The following is a 19,678-nucleotide window of genomic DNA, read 5'->3' on the forward strand; positions in this document are numbered from 1 at the left end:
ACACACACAGACACACACACAGACACACACACAGGCACACACACATACACACACACACATACACACACACAGACACACACACACATACACACACACACATACACACATACACACACACATACACACACACACACAGCCCCTGGAAACTTTGTTGACTCTCACAGGCTACCTGCTGGCCACTAGGAGCCATTAAGAGGGCTCTTTTCAAATTCTTATTTTAGATTTATTTATCTTATTTTATGTATGCACGTGTTTTGTCTGTATACGTGTATTTTACCATGTGCATGCTTGGCACCCACGGAGGTCACAGAGGGTGTCAGAACCCCTGAAATTGGAGTTACAGATGGTTGTGAGCTACCATGTGAGTATGGGCAACTGCCACCTGGTTCTGCTTAAGAGCACCAAGTGCTACTCACCTCTCTCCACCTCCCTTCCTCTTCTTGAATTTGGATAAGGAAGAATTCAGAGACCTGCCAGGTAGGAAACTAGTTTGGGTCTCTCAGCTTTTCTGAGTCCTAGGCTCCAAGTTCCAAGCTCATAAGTAGTTTCTCATGAGAGCTTTTGTCTTTACTATGTGTAGGGCTTATCTCAAGTGTACATGACTTCCTTGTAACACTTCCTTAGCTTAGAGTCCTACTTCTAAAATAGACTGACACTTAGACCAAGTTTTATGGATGCTAACTTAAAGGTTTCTCTGCTTTTAGACTTAGCGCACTTAGGCTTGTGAGGTCCACAGACATGAGATGCTACTTGGCCTGTCGATGTAAAAGCTGCCCCTTTTTCTGCTTATGGTCATTAAGGGCCATCTCAAGCCAATGGGGGACTAGGGAATCTTGCTCCACTGGCAACGTGCTTGCTCACATGCCTGAGGTACCAAGTTTGACTTCTAATACCACATAAACAAAATGTGGTGGCACATACCTACAATTCCAGCACTCTGATATAAATATCAGAGGTTCAACATCATTATTAGTTCAAGGCCAACCTGAATTACATGAGATTCAGCCTTAAAAAATGTGAATTACCTGTGCTGTGGATGTAGCTCAGTAGTACAGCATTTGCCTAACATCGTGTACAAGGCCCTGGGTTTGTACAAAGCAGAATACACTCACACTCACACTCACACACACACACACACATGTAAAGTACCTCTAAAAAGAGAATAAAAAACTGAAAAGACAAAAGATAGTTGTTGTTTTTAAATGAAAGACATCAAAAACAAAACAAATAAACAGAGCATTAAAAGATACTTTTATATCAAACCAGACTATCTACAACCTAGAATTTTTATTATAAATGTAAATTTCTTCCAACTTAAAAGACTAGAGTAGCCACTCAAAGAGAAGCTGACAGTACTCAGCCAATGACATTACATATACATATACATATACGCATACACATACACATACATATACATATATACGCACTTTCGCCTGCTCAGTAGTCCTGTCCAGAGCCATAGATGTAGCATATAGGGATTTTCATCCCTAAAATTGAGTTGTTACCCAAGTCCTGATCAGTGTGGGGACAGAGATGCTGAAATAGGATACAGCAATGAGCAACCAAGGCAGCAGCACATAGCAGCACTGAGGCAGGACAGCTTGCCGAGCAGAACAAAATAACCTGAAGGAAGTTTGTTTCATTTGATTTACATTTGTTATGTTTTGAGACAGAATTTTGCCGTGAACCTTCAGCTGGCCACAAACTCACATCCTCCTACCTCCACCTGCTGAGTGTGTGTGCATTACAGGGGTGTGTCACTCATGCCATCTACAAGGAGATATTTTAATATGCCATGTATACAAACATAAAACACACATGGTTTCAAAACACAAAATAATGCATGTTTGCAAGGATGCAGAGAGCACAGATAGGCATGGGAAGCTGGTACCCTGCACAAAGGACAAAACAGCAGTGGAAACAGGATTGACAAGTCAAGATGCAAAGACGATCCTTGAGAAAACCAGCACTGCAGAGTCCGAGTCCGAGTCCAAGGGGGTGGAAGCCGCTCTACCACAAGGACCAAGAGGAGGGAGAACAATGGTCTCCCTGATTGATGGCATGCAACACTAGGCCCCATGTTTGGGCAATAGCCACTTTTTGGAGTATGGGTATCTAATTAATCAATGTGTAAATAAACAAGTGACTGAGAGGAACCGTGAGTCAAAGAAAGAGTGTCCAGGAGACACAGAGTCATCCTCTGTAAATGAACTGTCAGCAGGACTTCCATAGGTGATACAAAGTGTTGACAGCTGCGTCACGAGAAAGGGACAGTGTGTCTGGGACACTAGAAGACAGCTCCTGACCCAGTTAGGGAAGGATAGGAAGGGCACCCCAGGAGACTAAGTCTGAAAAGGGACGTGAGTGGGAGGGAAAGAATAATTCTTAAGAAGCAGGAAAAATCGTTGTGCAGTCTGAAACTGACTAGAGTACCTAACACGTGCTTCATCTAAGACAGAGCACAACCGACATTTTAAGAGGGGGAGCCTCACAACGTGGTTTGTGTTCTGGAACCATCTTCATGGCCAACTGATCCCCAGATAGGAAATAAGAACAAAGAAGCACTGCATTCCCCTCTCAGGGCAAGCAAGTGAGTGCACAACTCCAAGTGGGTAATGCCTAGAGCTGTCTGCCCCCCCCCCCCCCCCCCCCCCCCCCCCCTCCCCCCCCCCCCCCCCCGCGCCCCCAGGAGCCGAGTCTTCTGCCACCCTGTGAAGTCATTTCACTTCTGCTTCAGAGTGACACACTTTGAACAGAGAGGCTTTTTGCCTGCCGAGCTAGTTCCTGCATCTCTACTCCTCCTTTGGTTGTGATTAGCATCCTTCATCTGTGTGTGGATGCTCACCACCGACACACTTGACAGGCCTTACTCTGGGAGATGTTATCGGGAGTGTGTGAGGCTTTCGGCTTGAAACAGCTTGATGAACTCGGTCTATAGCTGTCTTCAGACACCAAGAGAAGGCACAAGAGGACAGTTCAGGCTGCGAGCTGTCGAGCCGTAGCTGGGATCTCGCTCCAGCATGATGAATTTAATGTAAGAGGCATTAGCGAAGCTGATGCTAGAGGGAACACACAAGAGCTTCCACCTTAAAGTGATCTTGAACCAGCATCAGCATCCCTGAATGGCTGGTTAAAGCAACATGCATCTATCTGGCCATTCAAAACTAACATCTCTAACAAGGCAAGTGACCTGGTTGATGTTGCTGGGGGGTCGGAAGGGGAGGTGTATACTTTTAGAAGAACCAGTGGACCACGCCACTCACAGATGAAGATAAGGACTCTGTAAAATCATAGCAGTTTTTGATGAGCTAACTCAGACCTAATGAAAATGTAAAGATAGGAAACAGAAAGCGGTGGAGATTTTTGGATGAAGGCCCCACACTATCAGGGGCTGGCTGATGCTCGTGAGATAGATAGATACCCTTCCAGTCTCACAAACACATTCTTCCTCCTTCAACGGAGCTTGAGGCTGGCTGCCACGCATTGGGTAGGGTCACAACAGCAGCAGAGGAGAGAGAGAGAGAGGCCAAGAGCTGAGCCTAACAAAGCCCTGTGACCATCGCTGCAAGTCAGACTGGCTATGTTGTGCCGTGCATCCATGCTCCTGCACAGACTCAAGTGGGGCTCAAGTCTACGAGAACCAAGGAGAACTGAGTGACACCTGTCTTAGGCTTCACAACAATCTGAAAAAGCAGAAACACGTCTTCCTGCTCAACCCAAGTGACAGTCACCTGTCAGCTCTAGTGCCTATCCAGTGGGGCAGTGGCTGCTCTGACCAAACCCCCCCACCCCCCAAGAAACCCTCTGAAACATAAAGGGATCCAGCCAGACTTCTCCCTTTGTCAGTCTGCCATTGTGTGGCTTGTATTCTGGGAGAATGATGGCTAAGGCAGTTGTAGGACTTTCAATGCTTTAAACAAATGGGGGTTGGGGGGGGCCACTAAACAAAAGGAACCACAGGCCTGTTTACTAGAGAGAAGGCTTAATTGGCTTCAGAGAAAGTGCAGGAAGTGTGTGCCTTTGCTCTCATTTGTCGGGGCCCCAGTGAAAAGCTGGAAGGGACAAAGATTCTGGCTCCCCCTAACCCCGACTGTCTGGCCCCTCCCTCTCTTTTATGAGGAATTTGATGGAGGAAGACAAGTAAGTCATCAGATGGGCCCCGGCCATCAGCAATGTCATTTATTGAGTCTAAGGTGCATTGTTTGGGCATTAAGAGTTCAGAGGTCAAACCTCTCTGTTTACTATACCCAGGGCCTAGAATACTGCAGAGATCTCACATAAGGAGTTGAATTTTTGTTTAGAGCAACTGAATCATTAAAAGACTTTTTTAAAGGGGGTTTTATTTTAATCACGTGTATGCTTGTGTGTCTGTAGGGAGGGGTTGGGGGGTGTATCTGAATGCAATTGCCCTCAAAGGCCAGAAGAGAGCGTGGGAGAGCCCCGGGAGCTGGAGTGACAGGTGGTTGTAAGCTGAATGACATAGGTGCTGGAAACTGAATGTGGGTTCCTCTGCAAGAGCAGGACCTGGCTTAACCACTGAGCCACCTCTCTGGCCCCATGTGATTATGTCTTTGTGGACTGTATCATCACCTGCTATTTCCAAAAATGGACATTTCCTGCATTGAAAGTTCCATGATTTCAAATGTCATAAAAGCATAGTTTTGTCCACTGAATTGTTTCCTTCAGTCGGACGTCAGTCACAGGGCTGCTCAACATGTGTGTCTCTGGGTCTGTTTGCTAGGTTGCCTTTTGAGACTGTATAAATGCTGCATGTGTATCCCCACCCTCACCCCCATCCCCCCAGAGTCTTTTTGGTCACAATGTGACTCATGAGGAGGGTTTCTGCACTTCATTCCAGTGAATCCTAATCTTGGTTGACCAGGGTAGTTAAGCAAACCATGTCACAGTTGCTGCATTTGAAAACGTGTCATCTGGTAACGCCGAGGCTCCATGGACAACATATATTTATTAGTGGACACTTGGAGAATACAGGGTCAATAGCTGGACAAAGCCTCTTTGTGCCAACAAGAGATGTGGTGAATAGGGCTGGGGATAAGACGTGGATTCTTAGAGTACTTCTCTAGAATGTGTGAGGGCCTGGGTTTGATCTGTATCACCATATAAACTGAGTGTGGTGGGCACACTTGTAATCCCAGTGCTGGCGAGGCAGAGGCAGATGGATCAGGCCATGCTTTGTTTTTGAAGACTGTAGTGACATTTTTGGAATCTTGGTTTATTGGAGGAATATGGTTTCTTTCTGATCCCAGGGGTGGGGCTCTGGGCTACTTCGAACTGACCGCAGCATCTCACTAGGATTTACTTCATGTGTGCTCTGATAGAGGTGTGATTTTTGCCAGCTGCAGATGGTTTTCAAGATTGTGTGACATGTGAAAATCTGGGGATTTTTCAGAAGGTATATAAATGATAGAGCCCCAAGAGGCGGCAGGGTCAGTTGGCGTCGTCTTATTGGTGGTTAGTGGTTGGTTCTTGTTGTTTTGTTGTTGGTCAGGGTTTGTTAAGTGCTTGTGAGCAAAGAAGAAACAAGGAGAAGAAATAAGATATCCTGGCGCAAAGATCAAACTTGCTCCAAGAAACTCTAAGCCCCTAATCAGCAGGAAGTAGTCTAAAGATAACATTGCCTCTTTTCTAACCCCTGACTTTATTCAGGGAGCCTTTACCTTCTATCGTTTTTTTCTCTCCCTCTCTCTTATCTAGTGTTAGGGAGTTGAAAGGGTAGAATAGGGGTGAAGAAGAGTGGAAGAAAAAACACACACAAAGTAGCGAAAAGATGGTTACAGAGGCCTCCCTGGGATGCCTGAGGTCCAGAACTAGAGAGATAGATAGAGATAGGGAAAGGGATGGGGAGAGAGGAGAGAGAGGAGGGAGAGGAAGGGGAGGGGGAGGGGGAGGGAGAGAGATGGCAGTATATATATATGAGGTTGATATCAATATAATAAGATATACTATTTCTCAGTAAACTCCTGTTACCAGTATGCACTAAAAAACAGAAGGCAACATGGTCATTTATTATTAGCATTACACATGGTACATAATTACATATGCTACATATTTACAGGACTATAGGACTAGCCACCCAACAGGTTTGTTAACAGCAACATCACCAGAAACATACATTGAACTATTTATTATACTGTGATGCCAATAACAGCTATGCCTCACTCCATAATGGGAAGCTTTTTAAATGATTATTATTATCATCCATGTGCCTCGTCTTTCTGTAACATGTGACTATTGTACACAACACGTATCAACTGTGATATGAAACCAAATTAGCAGGTTCACTTTGACGACTAATCACTAGTGGGTCTTCATAGCTAGCTGCCCAGCAGCCCAATCTATAACTCACCTGGTCCTTGATGACCCCTACCAAAAAGGCTGATAGAATTAGCCAGGACCACAGCTGCTGAGCCCATGAAGATCTTCCTTAGAAAGATATCGGAAGCTATACGCCCAGAAAGGCAAATTCTCCTTATTTTTCCTTTACTTTTGAATCTTACTCACTTAGGCTTGAGCTTTTGAGAGCACGCTCTCAGAACAGCAGCAGATGTTGGGCTAAACAATGGCCGTCCATCGTGCTGTAGGAGAGCTAGGACCTGTCTGCAAGATTAAGTCTGTTCTTATGGGTTGAATCCTTCCCTGCCCTTCTTGGCTCTCAAGAGGCTCTTACACACACTGTGAGACTCTTTGTCCTAACCTGAGTTTACCCCTCATCATCCCGTCACTTCACAACCACATGCAACCACCACAAAAGCCTTGTGGGGAAAAAATGTCCTCCACAAAATCATTTATTTTTAATTTTAAGAATGACTAATTTGCTACCAAAGAATGTCAGAGATCCTTAGGGCTGTACAAAGATCCATCATCACCAACAATTGCTACTAAGGCTCACCCCTATGTAAAGTACCATGCATATAAATGGGTTAATTTTGAACCACTTCAGACTATTAAAGCTTGAGTCTGCTGTGAGCCTTATCCCAAGGCAGTGCTCGGGAACATCACGGTAGCAAACACCTTGGCTATATGTATTCCTATTTGGTTGGCTTGTTTTATATCTTTGAATGTTTAAATAGGCAATAGGAATGCTGATTAAAATGCAGTCATGCAGATAAATTATACCATGTTCCTAAAGGGTAAAATGAAAATCTTTTTGATTCCAAAATCTTTGCAGTATCTCAGGCAAAAAGCACAGCGTGAACTAAAACCTAAGGGAACCTTTCCATGATTTTTGCATGTTTAAAATATTCATGCAGTACTCATCCCTGGGTTCCTCTATTTGTTGTATGTGAAGTGCAGTGTGTTGATTATGAGTCACTTCTTGTGAGAATCAGGACTCAGCATCTTCGTGATTCAGGCCGTTGAATAATTTGTAGTATCTGTGTTCTGCCTGTAAAACAGGAACACCAAACAAACATACATGTCTTCGTGAGGGTTTCCATTGTGCTGTGAAGAGACACCATGACCAAGGCAATTCTTATAAAGGATAACATTTAATTGGGGCTGGCTTATTGCTTCTAACGTTTTGTCCATTATCATCAAAGCAGGAAGCATGGCAGCATCCAGGCAGGCATGGTGCAGGAGGAGCTGAGAGTTTTACACCTTGTTCCAAAGGCAAATGGGAGAAGATTGGCTTCCAGGCCAGCTAGGAGAAAGTTCTCCCAAAGCCCACCCCTATGGCTACATACTTCCTCCAACAAGAAAACACTCCCCCAACCCCCTAAAAATTATACCAATGTCTAGCAGTTCTTTTGAGTGTCTGATGCTTAGTTTCTTACCTTGTAGGGCTGGTTTGGGCTCACAGTTTGAAGGATACAGTCCGCCATGGTGACAGGCGCATGAGTTGGCTGATTGCACTAAGAAAGAAGAGTGAGATGAATCCTAGTAGCCTTTCACTCGCTTTCTCACTCTTTCCTTTTTACCTGGGCTGAGATACCTGCTCATCGGGTGATGCTGTACAAACTCAAGGTGAGTCTTTCATCAATAGTTGTCCTAGGTTGCTATCTGTTACTGTGATAAAACTCTGACCACAGCCAGCTTGGGAAGGAAAGGCATTGTTTGGCTTATAGGTTACAGCCCATCATTGATGGAAGCCAGGGCAGGAACTTAAGGCAAGAACTTGAAAAAGAAACCAATGGATGAATGCTACTTACTGCCCAGCTACCTATCTTATAGGCCCCAGGCCCACCTGCCCAGGAGTAGTTCTGCCCACACTGTTCTAGGCTTTCCAGTCATCAAGAATCCTTCAAGAATCACTATCAGGACCAATCTGATGGAAGCAACTCCTCAACTGAGGTGTGTCAAGTATACAACCCAGACTAGCCATCACACTCTGTTAACCCTGAAACACACTCCTAGACATTCCCAGAGGTGATATAAAATAAAATAAAATAAAGTCAGTGATGGCAATTAATGACTCCTCTACCATGAGACTTATTAAGTCACTAGGGCTTGGGGTTGGTTGTGTTACCACTACCACAGCCAAGCAAAAGTTTTTAACCTTGATCCTTCTGATTCAGCCTCGTGAGTGTCTGGATTAAAGGAATGTGCTACCATTCCTGGTTAAGGAACTGTCATCTATTGGGGGAAAGTTGATAAATTGGGTTGGCACTGTCACTTTAGAGAAACAGCAGATGGTTTGCATTCCACAAAAGACTATACATGCATCCATTCCACTGCTAATGTATATCTGTGTAGCTCAAGGTAAGGATCTCAAGGCCCTACCAGCATGAACAACCTATATGTCTTCATCAAGACCTTGTTTTAAACTGCACACAAAAAGCAATCACTTTTGTAAAGTGTGTGTGTGTGTGTGTGTGTGTGTGTGTGTGTGTGTGTGTGTGTGTTAGTCTTGATTCAGTGTAAGGATAGCTTGCTTTGTGTATCATTGACAGCTCAGGAAGTAACTAAAAAGTAGTAACCCTGTCTTGGTTACTTTTAAATGCTGGGATAAATGCCATAACCAGAACGACATATAGACAAAAAGTGCTCATTTTGGTGTATGCTTCCAGGCTGATCAGAATCCATCATGAGCAAACAGCCAGAGAAGTTGACAGCATCTCCATAGATACACAGGAAGCAGGGAGAACAAATGGAAGTGAGGTGAGGCTACGAACTCTCAAAGTCTGCTCCCTTTGACTCCCTCCAGAGTACTACCAACCAGGAATCAAGGGTTTAAAATCCTGGGCTTATGAGGGGCATATCTCATTCAAATGACCACAAAAGCCAATTTTTTTTGTTAACCCTGGAAACATGAAACATCCTAAGAGCCCTTGTCCACTCTGAAAAGTCACAAGCTCAGACAACTGGCCTTAAGGCATCAACGCAACCTTGTTTTCCCCAATGTTGTAAAAATTTATATTACTGTCCAATCATTTTTTCCTATTGCAATACTGGCATACACTTGGAGAAACTCGGCAATCTGGTTTCCATCATGACCTCAGCCAGAGGACTCAATAAACTTGACTCAAGTTCTCTGTTTACCTCATTCACTTGTCGTCCCCTTCATTGAAATTCCACTTGGTTCAATGACCTCTCGGTTTTCCCCCTACTTTGCCTGCTGGTATTATCCATCCATCAAGGTCCATGACCCTCCACTAGGGGCAGTTCATTTCCACAGTCCCTTTTGGGATTCACAGTTCACATTTGCATATAAAAAGGCAGTCACCAGCCCGACCAAAAAATAGCTTCCATTGTCTGCTCTTCAAATGAGTCTAAATAGAATCTTAGACATTTGGAGCTGAAAGAGCCCCGAGAGATCACCCAGCCATTCTTCTAACTTTATAAATAAGAGAGCAGACCTATGGGATTCTGTGACTTGACAGGGAAAAGAACACAACCAGGTTTTCTGAGTCCAGTCCACAGCCAGAGGAGGTGGTTGGAGCATCCTTCAAGCTCAAGGTATGTGAGATGAAGCCACAGTAGACAATAAATGCAGTGATGTCTCAAGGAGTGAGATCAGAGATCCCTCCCAGAGATGCTGTCTTGGTGGAGATGGACTCAGAAGTGAGAAAGATTTTAAGGAAGTGGCATCAGCAGAGACCTCTCCATTCACTGGGGAGGAGGAGGAGGCTTAGGAGGCCAACCTAATTCCCATTCTTCCATTAAACAGCTGCAAGCTCCTAACAGCCCTGCGCCCCATCGGGCAAATGACAGACAGAACAATTGTCTTGAGATCCCCTTAGAGCACACTTTGAGATTCTGTGATTCAAGTCTTTTCTTTTAAATTATTCTGTCTTCATCTTTAGCATCTCTTCTCTTTGGAGTTTATTGTTTGAGACAACCTATGTAGCCTCAAATTCAAGATCCTCCTGCCTCAGCTCTCCAAATACTGGGATCTAAGGTATAAAGCACCTACCCTGCCACCTTCCCTCTGATTTTAAACACACAAACCACCAACTCTTGCTCGGGATCCTTTTATTCCATGAGCATTCAGGTCTTGTTTGGGAGGGTGGGGGGATGTTTTTTTGTTTTGTTTTGTTTTGTTTTGTCCTGAGTGTTAAGTCTCCTCAAGATTCTTAAATAAACATCATTGTAAAGTATTAATAAGCTGGAGAAGGCCTCATGGTATAACCTAGTAATCTCTGCTACTTGAGAGGCTGAGGCAAGACAACTGGAAATCCAAGGCTTACCTGTGCTCTGAAGCATGGTCAAGAACAGCTCAGGTAACTTAGTGAGACCTTAAAGAAAAAGTATTTACACACACACACACACACACACACATCACACACATCACACATCCATACATGAATGTAAGTTAGTAATAGAGTACTTGTTTACCATAAATGGGTTCAAACCTCAACACACACACACACACACACACACACACTAAAAGAAAGCCTACCTAAGTGTTCATGGCCACTGCTCTGGTCTTAAACAAATACCGAATCCCACCCCCCTCCTGGAATCCCTGTAAGCATATAGCTTTTTATTTGCTAAGGTCTATCATGTATTCTATTTCCGTAGCAAGACCTAGGACTCTCAGCAATTGCAAGTTCCTGGGACAGCACCGTGACTCCATCTGGTTGTCTCTGCCACAGCATGCAGTACCAAATCCCAGCGGCCTCCCCTTAAAGGGACAGCAGGCTCTCCTGCTTCAAGTCTGTGAGATTGCTTTAAAACACCAGTGTTCAACTGTTGCATGTATTTAAAGAACGTCCGTGGCCCCCAGAACCTCTGGGCGCGAGTACAAAATACTGTTCTGAGGGGAGCCCGAGGCAGCTCTCAGTGTTCTACTTGCTGTTCATTATCATGCTTTAACCAGCGAGACAGAGAGCGTCAACAAGGACCAACTATAAGAAACATATGATCCTTGTTCACACTTACATAAAATAGTGACAGTGCTGTTAGTAATTAGTCACCAGATCCTCTCTGCTTTGTTCTTTGGCATTAGTAATACGCCACATGAAGTTTTACACCAAATTAACATGACTCCCATTTGACTGTTTCGGAACACTTTGAAAATGTGCTGACTCCCTTTCTACAGGAAGAGATGTGTCTGGCTGAAGATGGGCTCTTGAATTGCTTGCTTCCAGCCTCGAGAACAGAGAGATCCCTTTCAGCCTGCCCCATAACGATCCAGAGTCATACAGTCCTGGCTTGATGGCCTTTGGTGAAGGGGCTTGTCTAACACTGATAGCAGAAGCTATGGTGCTCTGCCTGGGGAACATAGTGAGATGGCTCATCGGGTGAAGGCTGCCCACCGAGCCTGACTCCTGAGTTTGATATCAAGAATCCACGTGACGAGAGAGAAGAACTGACTCCCCCACCTTGTCTTCTGACCTCCACATGTGTTCTGTGAAATGGGTGTACTCAGGCAGGGACTCACACACCTAATGCTAAATAAATGGTATTTTTAAACTTTACTAACATTACTCCATCAAATAGTCATCTTAACAGATAAAAGAGATGAAGATAAATTCAGGCTATAGCAAGGACAGTTGCATCACTGGGACTCCGTTCTGCTCCATGGTCAGCTTGAGGACAGAAAGGTGAACCAGCATGTGTGGGATTAATGTTAAGCTGCTTTGTCATCAATGCTAAATCTGTTGATTCAGGTTTTGGTTTCCTGTCTGTACAAAGCCATGTGTGGTAGCACAGGCCCATTTCACCAGTACTTGAAAGAATGAGTGGGAAGATGACTACAGATGAGGACCAACCTGAGATGCATGGTGAGTTAGAAGAGCTTGGACCACATAACTGGAAAAGAGAAAAGAGGGAAGGGAAGAAGGAAGGAAGGGAAGAAAGAAGGAAGAAGGGGAAAGGATGGTTATCCATTGACATCCAAACTCCTTATGACGATGAATAGAGTGGTAAATATAGAGATAATTTCCATTTTAAAGAAAGAAAAGTCCTTTGGAGATTTGTGAGGATTCAATAGGATCCCAAACTTAGCTTCACATTCTGTTCCCAGAGAGTTGGTTTTACATTAAGTAAAGGGGAAAACTGTCGAAGGATTTTCCCCATCCAATTATTAGTGCAGGGGAGGTCTGTGATTGGACCGGGAAAAGGGAGGCAGAGCTAAGAGTTGCTCAGACAGGGAGTGACTCAGGGTAGGAGAAGAAGGAAGATGGCTGCGGACATGAACCCACATGGTGTTTGCTAGCCACAAGTAGCTATGATTTCACAGGGTTAGAAATATTTGGATAAAGCTTTTATCATTATCAATTGGCTCTGAAATTATTGTATTGGCTTCTTGTAAATTGTGATTTTATTGATACTTAAATCTGATAGGTTAATTACGCTTTAAGAGTCTTGATTTTATCTGGTTACTGGGTATTGTGACATGCAACCGTGAGGTTGGCGGTTCCATTTAGCTACTGGAGTGTGGGATTGCTGACTACATAGGTTTATGGCTGAGGAAGAACTAGGGGCTCCCTGGACAAGCAAGCATGGTCCAGCCCCTCAGAGAGATGGCAGGCTCATTTTTAATATTTCCCACAACAGAAAATGGATTGTAGTGACACATGCTTCTAATCTCAACACTCAGGAGGATTGAGAGTTAAAAGCCAGCCTGGGCTACATAGTATAATCTTGTATAACAAAGCCACAAAACCCCATTCACCCAAGTTTAATTCAGTTTATCTTACAAATGGCCTAGTAGACAAAAATGTATATAATTTTTATGGATCTTTCTTGTTTCCTCCTGATGTAATAACTAGAAATTTGGATCCAAGGCTTCTCATAGCCTAATATGTCTGCAGACTTTGGTCCTGGTTTTCCGATTCATCTGAAACTCCCAGATCTTTGACCATCAGTTTCAAACTGAAACCTAAGCACATCAGTTAGCTCTCTGCTGAGACAGGCTACATTGCTCTCTAAAGTTTTGTCATATGATCAAATATCTTTGATACTGTATGTGTAAATCCTAGGATTATCTTTAACCCTCTTCTTTCCTGTATTCCAATTTAATCAAATGATAAGCTACTATTGAAAATGGAAATTCTCAGGCTGGAGAGATGGCTCAGCGATTAAGAGCACTGACTGCTTTTCCAGAGGTCCTGAGTTCAAGTCCCAGCAACGACATGGTGACTCACAACTGTCTGTAATGGGATCTGATGCCTTCTTTTGGTGTGTCTGAAGACAGTTACAGCGTACTCATAAACATAAAATATATAAATAAATAGAAAGAAAGAAAGAAAGAAAGAAAGAAAGAAAGAAAGAAAGAAAGAAAGAAAGGAAGGAAGAAAGGTAAGAAGGAAGGAAGGAAGGAAGGAAAGAAATTCTACTGATCCACCACATAAAATCAAGTTTTTGAGGATTTTCTCCTCCTAAAGAGAAATTCCACTACTTCTATCACTATCTTTACCAAGTTTTTCTCTAGCTACATGAAGACAATGTTACCTTAAAAGAGATCCTCTGTTAACTTGGGAAAGGCTTGGGGTGGAGTTGCATTAGGAAACATAAAAGAAATTTAAATTCGTGATCTTTATTCTCAATGCCCATAGTCAAATAAATGGAACAAACCATCTGAGATATTATAAGAATGTAATCAGGCATTTAGTTGAGAGATATCCCTTAAATCTTTGTTGAAATAATGTATTCTAGATTCTAATAAGCTTTTACAGGATTGGCAAACAGAAAGGAATTCTAGGCTTGGACACAACTGTTCTGGTTCTGCAAGTAATTATTTCACTTAAAATACTCAACACCCCCATCCCCCTCCTGCAATGTAAGCTCTTCAATCCTTTCAGATAAAAGGCTTAGATGACCTGTTGGCTGTAGCCAGAATGACTGCATATGTTCAATAATATCTTGGTTTCATCAACCACCATACAATACGCGCATATGACAGTAAATCATCTTGGGAACTTCCTGAACCCCAGCCAAGTTGTAGACAATAAAAGATCCTGCTTGTAAAGTCAGCTATAAAAGTTAATTTCATACAGGTTCCCCAGAACACATGCTACACTCAGTTCCAAACAGATGTGATCTTGGAAGAGCAATGGAAAATGGCACAAAGCAGTTTTGCTGACTTTCCATATCAAGAGATCCAAAGGCTTAGTGTTTTGTATAACCTTTGGTCGTGAACACACTGCAGCAGGTATGAAATGTAGATGCTTCAAGCTTCCCTAGTGTCCAAGATACGGTCTTTTCCCTCTCCTCCACTAGAAAGATTATTCATTTTTTGATTAGATTATTCACCCATAGTGCCAGAAATACAAAGACTTAGAGAAGCTTCACAGGGCAAAATAACAATGTAGGGGCTGTCTTGTGAAACAAATGATTATGCGTTAAAGACAGGATCGTATGTAATCCAGGCTGTACTCAGACTCCCTACATAGCTAAGGATGTCCTTGAACCTCTGAGTTTTCTCCTCCCACCACAGCAGTGAGAGGATTACAGAAGTGGTGAGGGTCTATGCAGTGCTGAAGGATGGAACCCAAGACACTGTTCATGTCATGCAAGTACTCTACCCACTAAGCTATATCGCCAGCCCAAGATATTCTTGGAATAAAAACTTTTCTGCATTTTCTTATTTGGTTTTGGCTGTTAGCAGGTAGCTGCAGAGACACCCAGCCTCTTCACTCACCCATAGATCAGAAGAAGAGACATGGAACCGAGGAACCATTAGTCATATGGGCCACATAAAATTTGCTGACTGAAAGTTTGACTATTTATCAAATACACAGTGTCACAAAGGCCACTATGAACTGCCCTGTTCACTCTTATTCTTTCCTTCAATCACCCACAATGCTGAGCTCAAAGTATGTTTCTCCCCATTTTAAACAATACCTAGGTTCCTGGGAAACCATACACTTATAGAGCTTTGTCATATGAGCCCTTCTCTGTGCACTGCCTGAGGTTCCCATTGAGAGATCCCTGGAATTGAATTACAGTAATTATCATCTGTCTCTGGCTTCTCTTCTGTTGCAACAGAGATCTTGGAAATGTGATAAAGACAGACCATCTTCACAAGAGCTTTACCCCCAACCCCCACTGAGTTCCAGTTCAAAGCACAACTAGAGATGAAGACATTATAGGACAGTGGGATGCCAGGGGAAGATTGAAAACATCATTAACATAGTAACCATACACCTGAAATCAATTAAGGCCCATCTAGGAATTAAGAAGTGCCAGGCCAAACAAATAGTAGGATGTTATGTGGTCCCAATTTATACCATTGCATGTACCACCAGTAAAACATGTCACAATGTCAACTGATACCCCACCCCTATTACTGTAAATGCAAATCAGGACAAGCTCACACATCTGAGGCTGATTCTTATCAGGAAATAAATGCTACAGCTTGTATCTTTAATGTCTCTCAAAAGTTCAGGGGATAAGAACTTGGTCTCCAAGCTGTGGTGCTACTGAATTTGGTCAAAACTCTATAGAGTTAAACCCTAGTGGAAGGAAGTTGGGTCACTGGGAATGTAGCCATAAAGGGGATACTTAAATCATAGCATCTCTTTTCTCAGTTACTCACTTCTTGGCTCCCAAGATCATCTTGTCCCTTATCATATGCTAAAATATTATAAGCTTAAAGCAATATAAACAAGTGACGAGGGACTGAAACCTTTCCTCTCGTTCAGTTGTATGTCTCAGGTATGTTGTCACAGCAACAGAAAGCTAACTAACACACAGAGGCCCAGTGACAATTAGGTAATTACCTTAGTCCAACACTGCTGCAAAAGCAAAATACCTTTGAGTGAAGTAATTAATTAATAACACAAACTTATTCCTCACAATTCTTTAGTCTGTGGGATGAAGTCTAAAGTGATGGTGCCAAATGACTTGGTTGTGGAAGAAGGGCTTCATTCCACATGTGTCTTCATGCAGACTGGAAGAACAAAATGGGATAAATGTGTGCCCTCGTAGCTTTTTATAAGGGTTCTGATAATGTCTTTGATAATGGGGCATCATGGTCTCATCATTCCCTAATGACCTCATCTGGTCACCTTAGGGTTTAAATTCCAAGAAGCACAAGCATTTAAACCACAGCTGTGATAATCCCTGAAAAGACAAAGGAGACCAAAGACAAAGGCCATGATGCAAGAGGCATGGCCTTGGGATGGCAGGGATAGGAGGTAGAGATAGTAGACAGCTCCTAGTCATCAGTCACATCACATTCTGGGACCACACCATGGCGGGGAAGACACACGGGACTCAGGGCAAAGAGTTCTGCTGTCATCTTAGTCAAAGACCAGCTGCAGTCTTGGCAAGCCACTTTGCAATTACGCCTCCCTCAACCCCAACGCTTCTCATTCTTTTTTTTTTTTTTTTTTTTTTTTGGTTTTTCGAGGCAGGGTTTCTCTGTGTAGCCTTGGCTGTCCTGGATCTCACTTTGGTAGACCAGGCTGGCCTCGAACTCAGAAATCCGCCTGCCTCTGCCTCCCGAGTGCTGGGATTAAAGGCGTGCGCCACCACGCCCGGCCGCTTCTCATTCTTAAGAGCGAAGAAAACAACCCAGGCATGATGGTAGCTCATGTCTATAATCCCAGCAAGTAGGAGGTTAAAGTAGGAAGATTGCAAGTTTGTCAATACAAAATAAAAGAAACTCCCTCTCACACACACATATGCACACAGGCACACACAGGCACATGAAAGAGGAAGATAGACCAGAAATGAATTCTTAGGTCCATTATCAATTTTACCTACTATATGAGGCCTCTGGGTATAGTGATAGAGAAAAACTGTATTTGTTAGCAAAACATGTCAGAGATGGATTTTGCCAGCCTTTGACAAACTTTATCTTAAGTATATTGATGGCCTTTTCTGGAAATCGGTCTATATGGGCTGGGCAGAGTACGTGAGTTGGGAGAGTGCTTGCCCAGCATCCAGGCAGCTCTGGGTATCATTTCTAGCTCAGCATGAAACCAGGCATGATGGTCGAATCTCTAATCTTTGCAACGGGAGGTGGAGGCGGGAGGATTAGAACATCAAGGTCATCCTTACTTTTTTAAGGATTTAAAGGAGCTTCAGGACACTTTGTGAAAGGAAGGGATGGAGAAAAGCAAGGAGGAGGGAGGGAAGGAAGGAAATCTAATACATGTTTATCAAGTTATAGCTGGGGTACGCTCAGAGCCAGAGAGGGCATTTGTCTTCCTAACAGGGTAAAAGACAGGCCAGGCCAGTAAGAGCAAGAAGTCTGCTCAGACTTCCCTGGAACTGGCTCTTGCACTATTGGTTAGTTTTCTCAGAACCAAGTGCATGTGGTTTGGCTTTAACAACAAGGTTAGAAACCAAGCACCTGGGCGCTGGCTATCCTTAAGTTTGCCAGAGGCTTTAAGCCTCTCGGGTTATCTACTCTGTGCCAGAAGGAGTAGAACAGTTTTCATCCTATATGGCTATTCGGGTCTTCCACTCACCTCATTCTGAAATTCAGAACTCCACAGGTCTGCATCAGCTCTGTCCGAGTGTTAGATGCCAACTGTTTAAACTATAGTCTTTGACATGGAATAGTGGTGGGGTTGCTATCCAGACTCTATGATGAGAATGATTCCTTTGCCTTCCGACACCCCACCACCACCACCACCACGCCCCCACCCACGCCTCTGAAGACCCACAGGCCCATGCTGGAACACCTACAGCTCAGAGCCATTCCTCTACCAGCATCTTTTGTCAGCAGACAGACTAATTTACAAGTGTTTAGAGCCAATTTGTTTTGCTTAGTTTGTCTTGGGAGACAAACCAGATATCATTACATAAGATATAAAATGGGTCTTGCGGGACAGGAAGGTCTCAGATCTGTATTACTTCCTGGAGGGTGTAGACTGTAATTGAGTCCTGCTCCCAGCACCCACGCTGGAAGGCTCACAACCATCTGTTAATCTAGCTGCCCAGGATCTGAAACCTCTGGCCTCTGTGGGGACTTGGTCTCATGTGCACATACACACACATCTTCATATATTTAAAAATAATATAAGCAAACCTTTTCAGTGTGTGCTTTTGGATGGGCAAGATGCTTCAGAGAACCAAGTTGCTAGTTGGCATAAGGAAAAGTTTGCTTCTCAGGACCCACATGCTGCAAGGAGAGAATGGACTCCCACAAGCTGCTCTCTGACCTCCACACACATGCCATGGCATGGACATACATACATACACATACAGACACAGAGAGAGACACACAGACACAGACACAGAGGGACACACAGACACACAGACACACACACACACACACACATGAAACATTTTAAATGTACTATTCCACCCAAAACTACTGCATAAATCTTATGACTTGAAAAAGAAAATAAACCCTGAAGACATGACTGATGAACACTACAAACATTTTAGAAAATTATTAGATGGAACCAGCTTGGGGATTCCTGCCTTACTTCTCCTGGGGAGATGAACAAGTGCCTATTGAGGCAGAGCAAAATAAGGGGTCCCTCCACCTCCACCTTGGTGAACTGATACACTTATGGGGTTACTACAGAAACACGGGTGAAGAATTGCTGACGGAGCTTGAGTAACCCCCAAAACAGCTGCATCACCACAAAGTCCCATCCCACCATGCACAGCAACCTCATGGAAGCTTCATTATAGAGTTCTTCTCAGTTAAGCTTCCACTTCCTGTTCACTCCAGTGTCGCCCACCGTTCTTTAGAGCTGACGGCAGCAGGTGGGAGTACTGGCTAGGATCCCAGGTCTTGTGTCCTGCCCTTCTTTTTCCTGGGGAGTGTCAACAGCTCGGTAATTGTTACTACAGACCTAGCTGGCACTGTATTAGTCTGTTTCCTTCATGGCCTTAACTACTGGCTAAAGTTATCTCGACTCCATGATGATCAGGAGTATACCAGGAAGGAAAAAAAAAACATACAGTAGACACTTGTATAGTTTCATACAATTAGCAATTGATCTTCCAAGTGCCCAATGTTCATGGCAGGCCACTGAAAGTTGTTTAAGAGCACACCAACACTGGGATAGTAAGAAGCCATGACACAATTGGCCATCTGTGGAACACTAGAGAGTGGGCCAAGCATTTTCGCATCTATCATGTAATGCTTCCCCTATTGTATCCACAGTTATCACATAAGCACTGCCATGAACTTCCTATCCTCATTTCATAGATTAGTCACCATAACCAAGATGGCCATTAGTCATGTAACCAAGATGGCCGCAGGAGATTCATATCCTACTCTTCTGAAGAAAAAACTAAATCTCCACCACTATACCCAAACACATCTCAACAGTGTCTGCCCTTTTTCACACAGTGTATTGAA

This window comes from Mus caroli, chromosome 13 (assembly GCF_900094665.2).
Source record: "Mus caroli chromosome 13, CAROLI_EIJ_v1.1, whole genome shotgun sequence".
Lineage (NCBI taxonomy): Eukaryota > Metazoa > Chordata > Mammalia > Rodentia > Muridae > Mus > Mus caroli.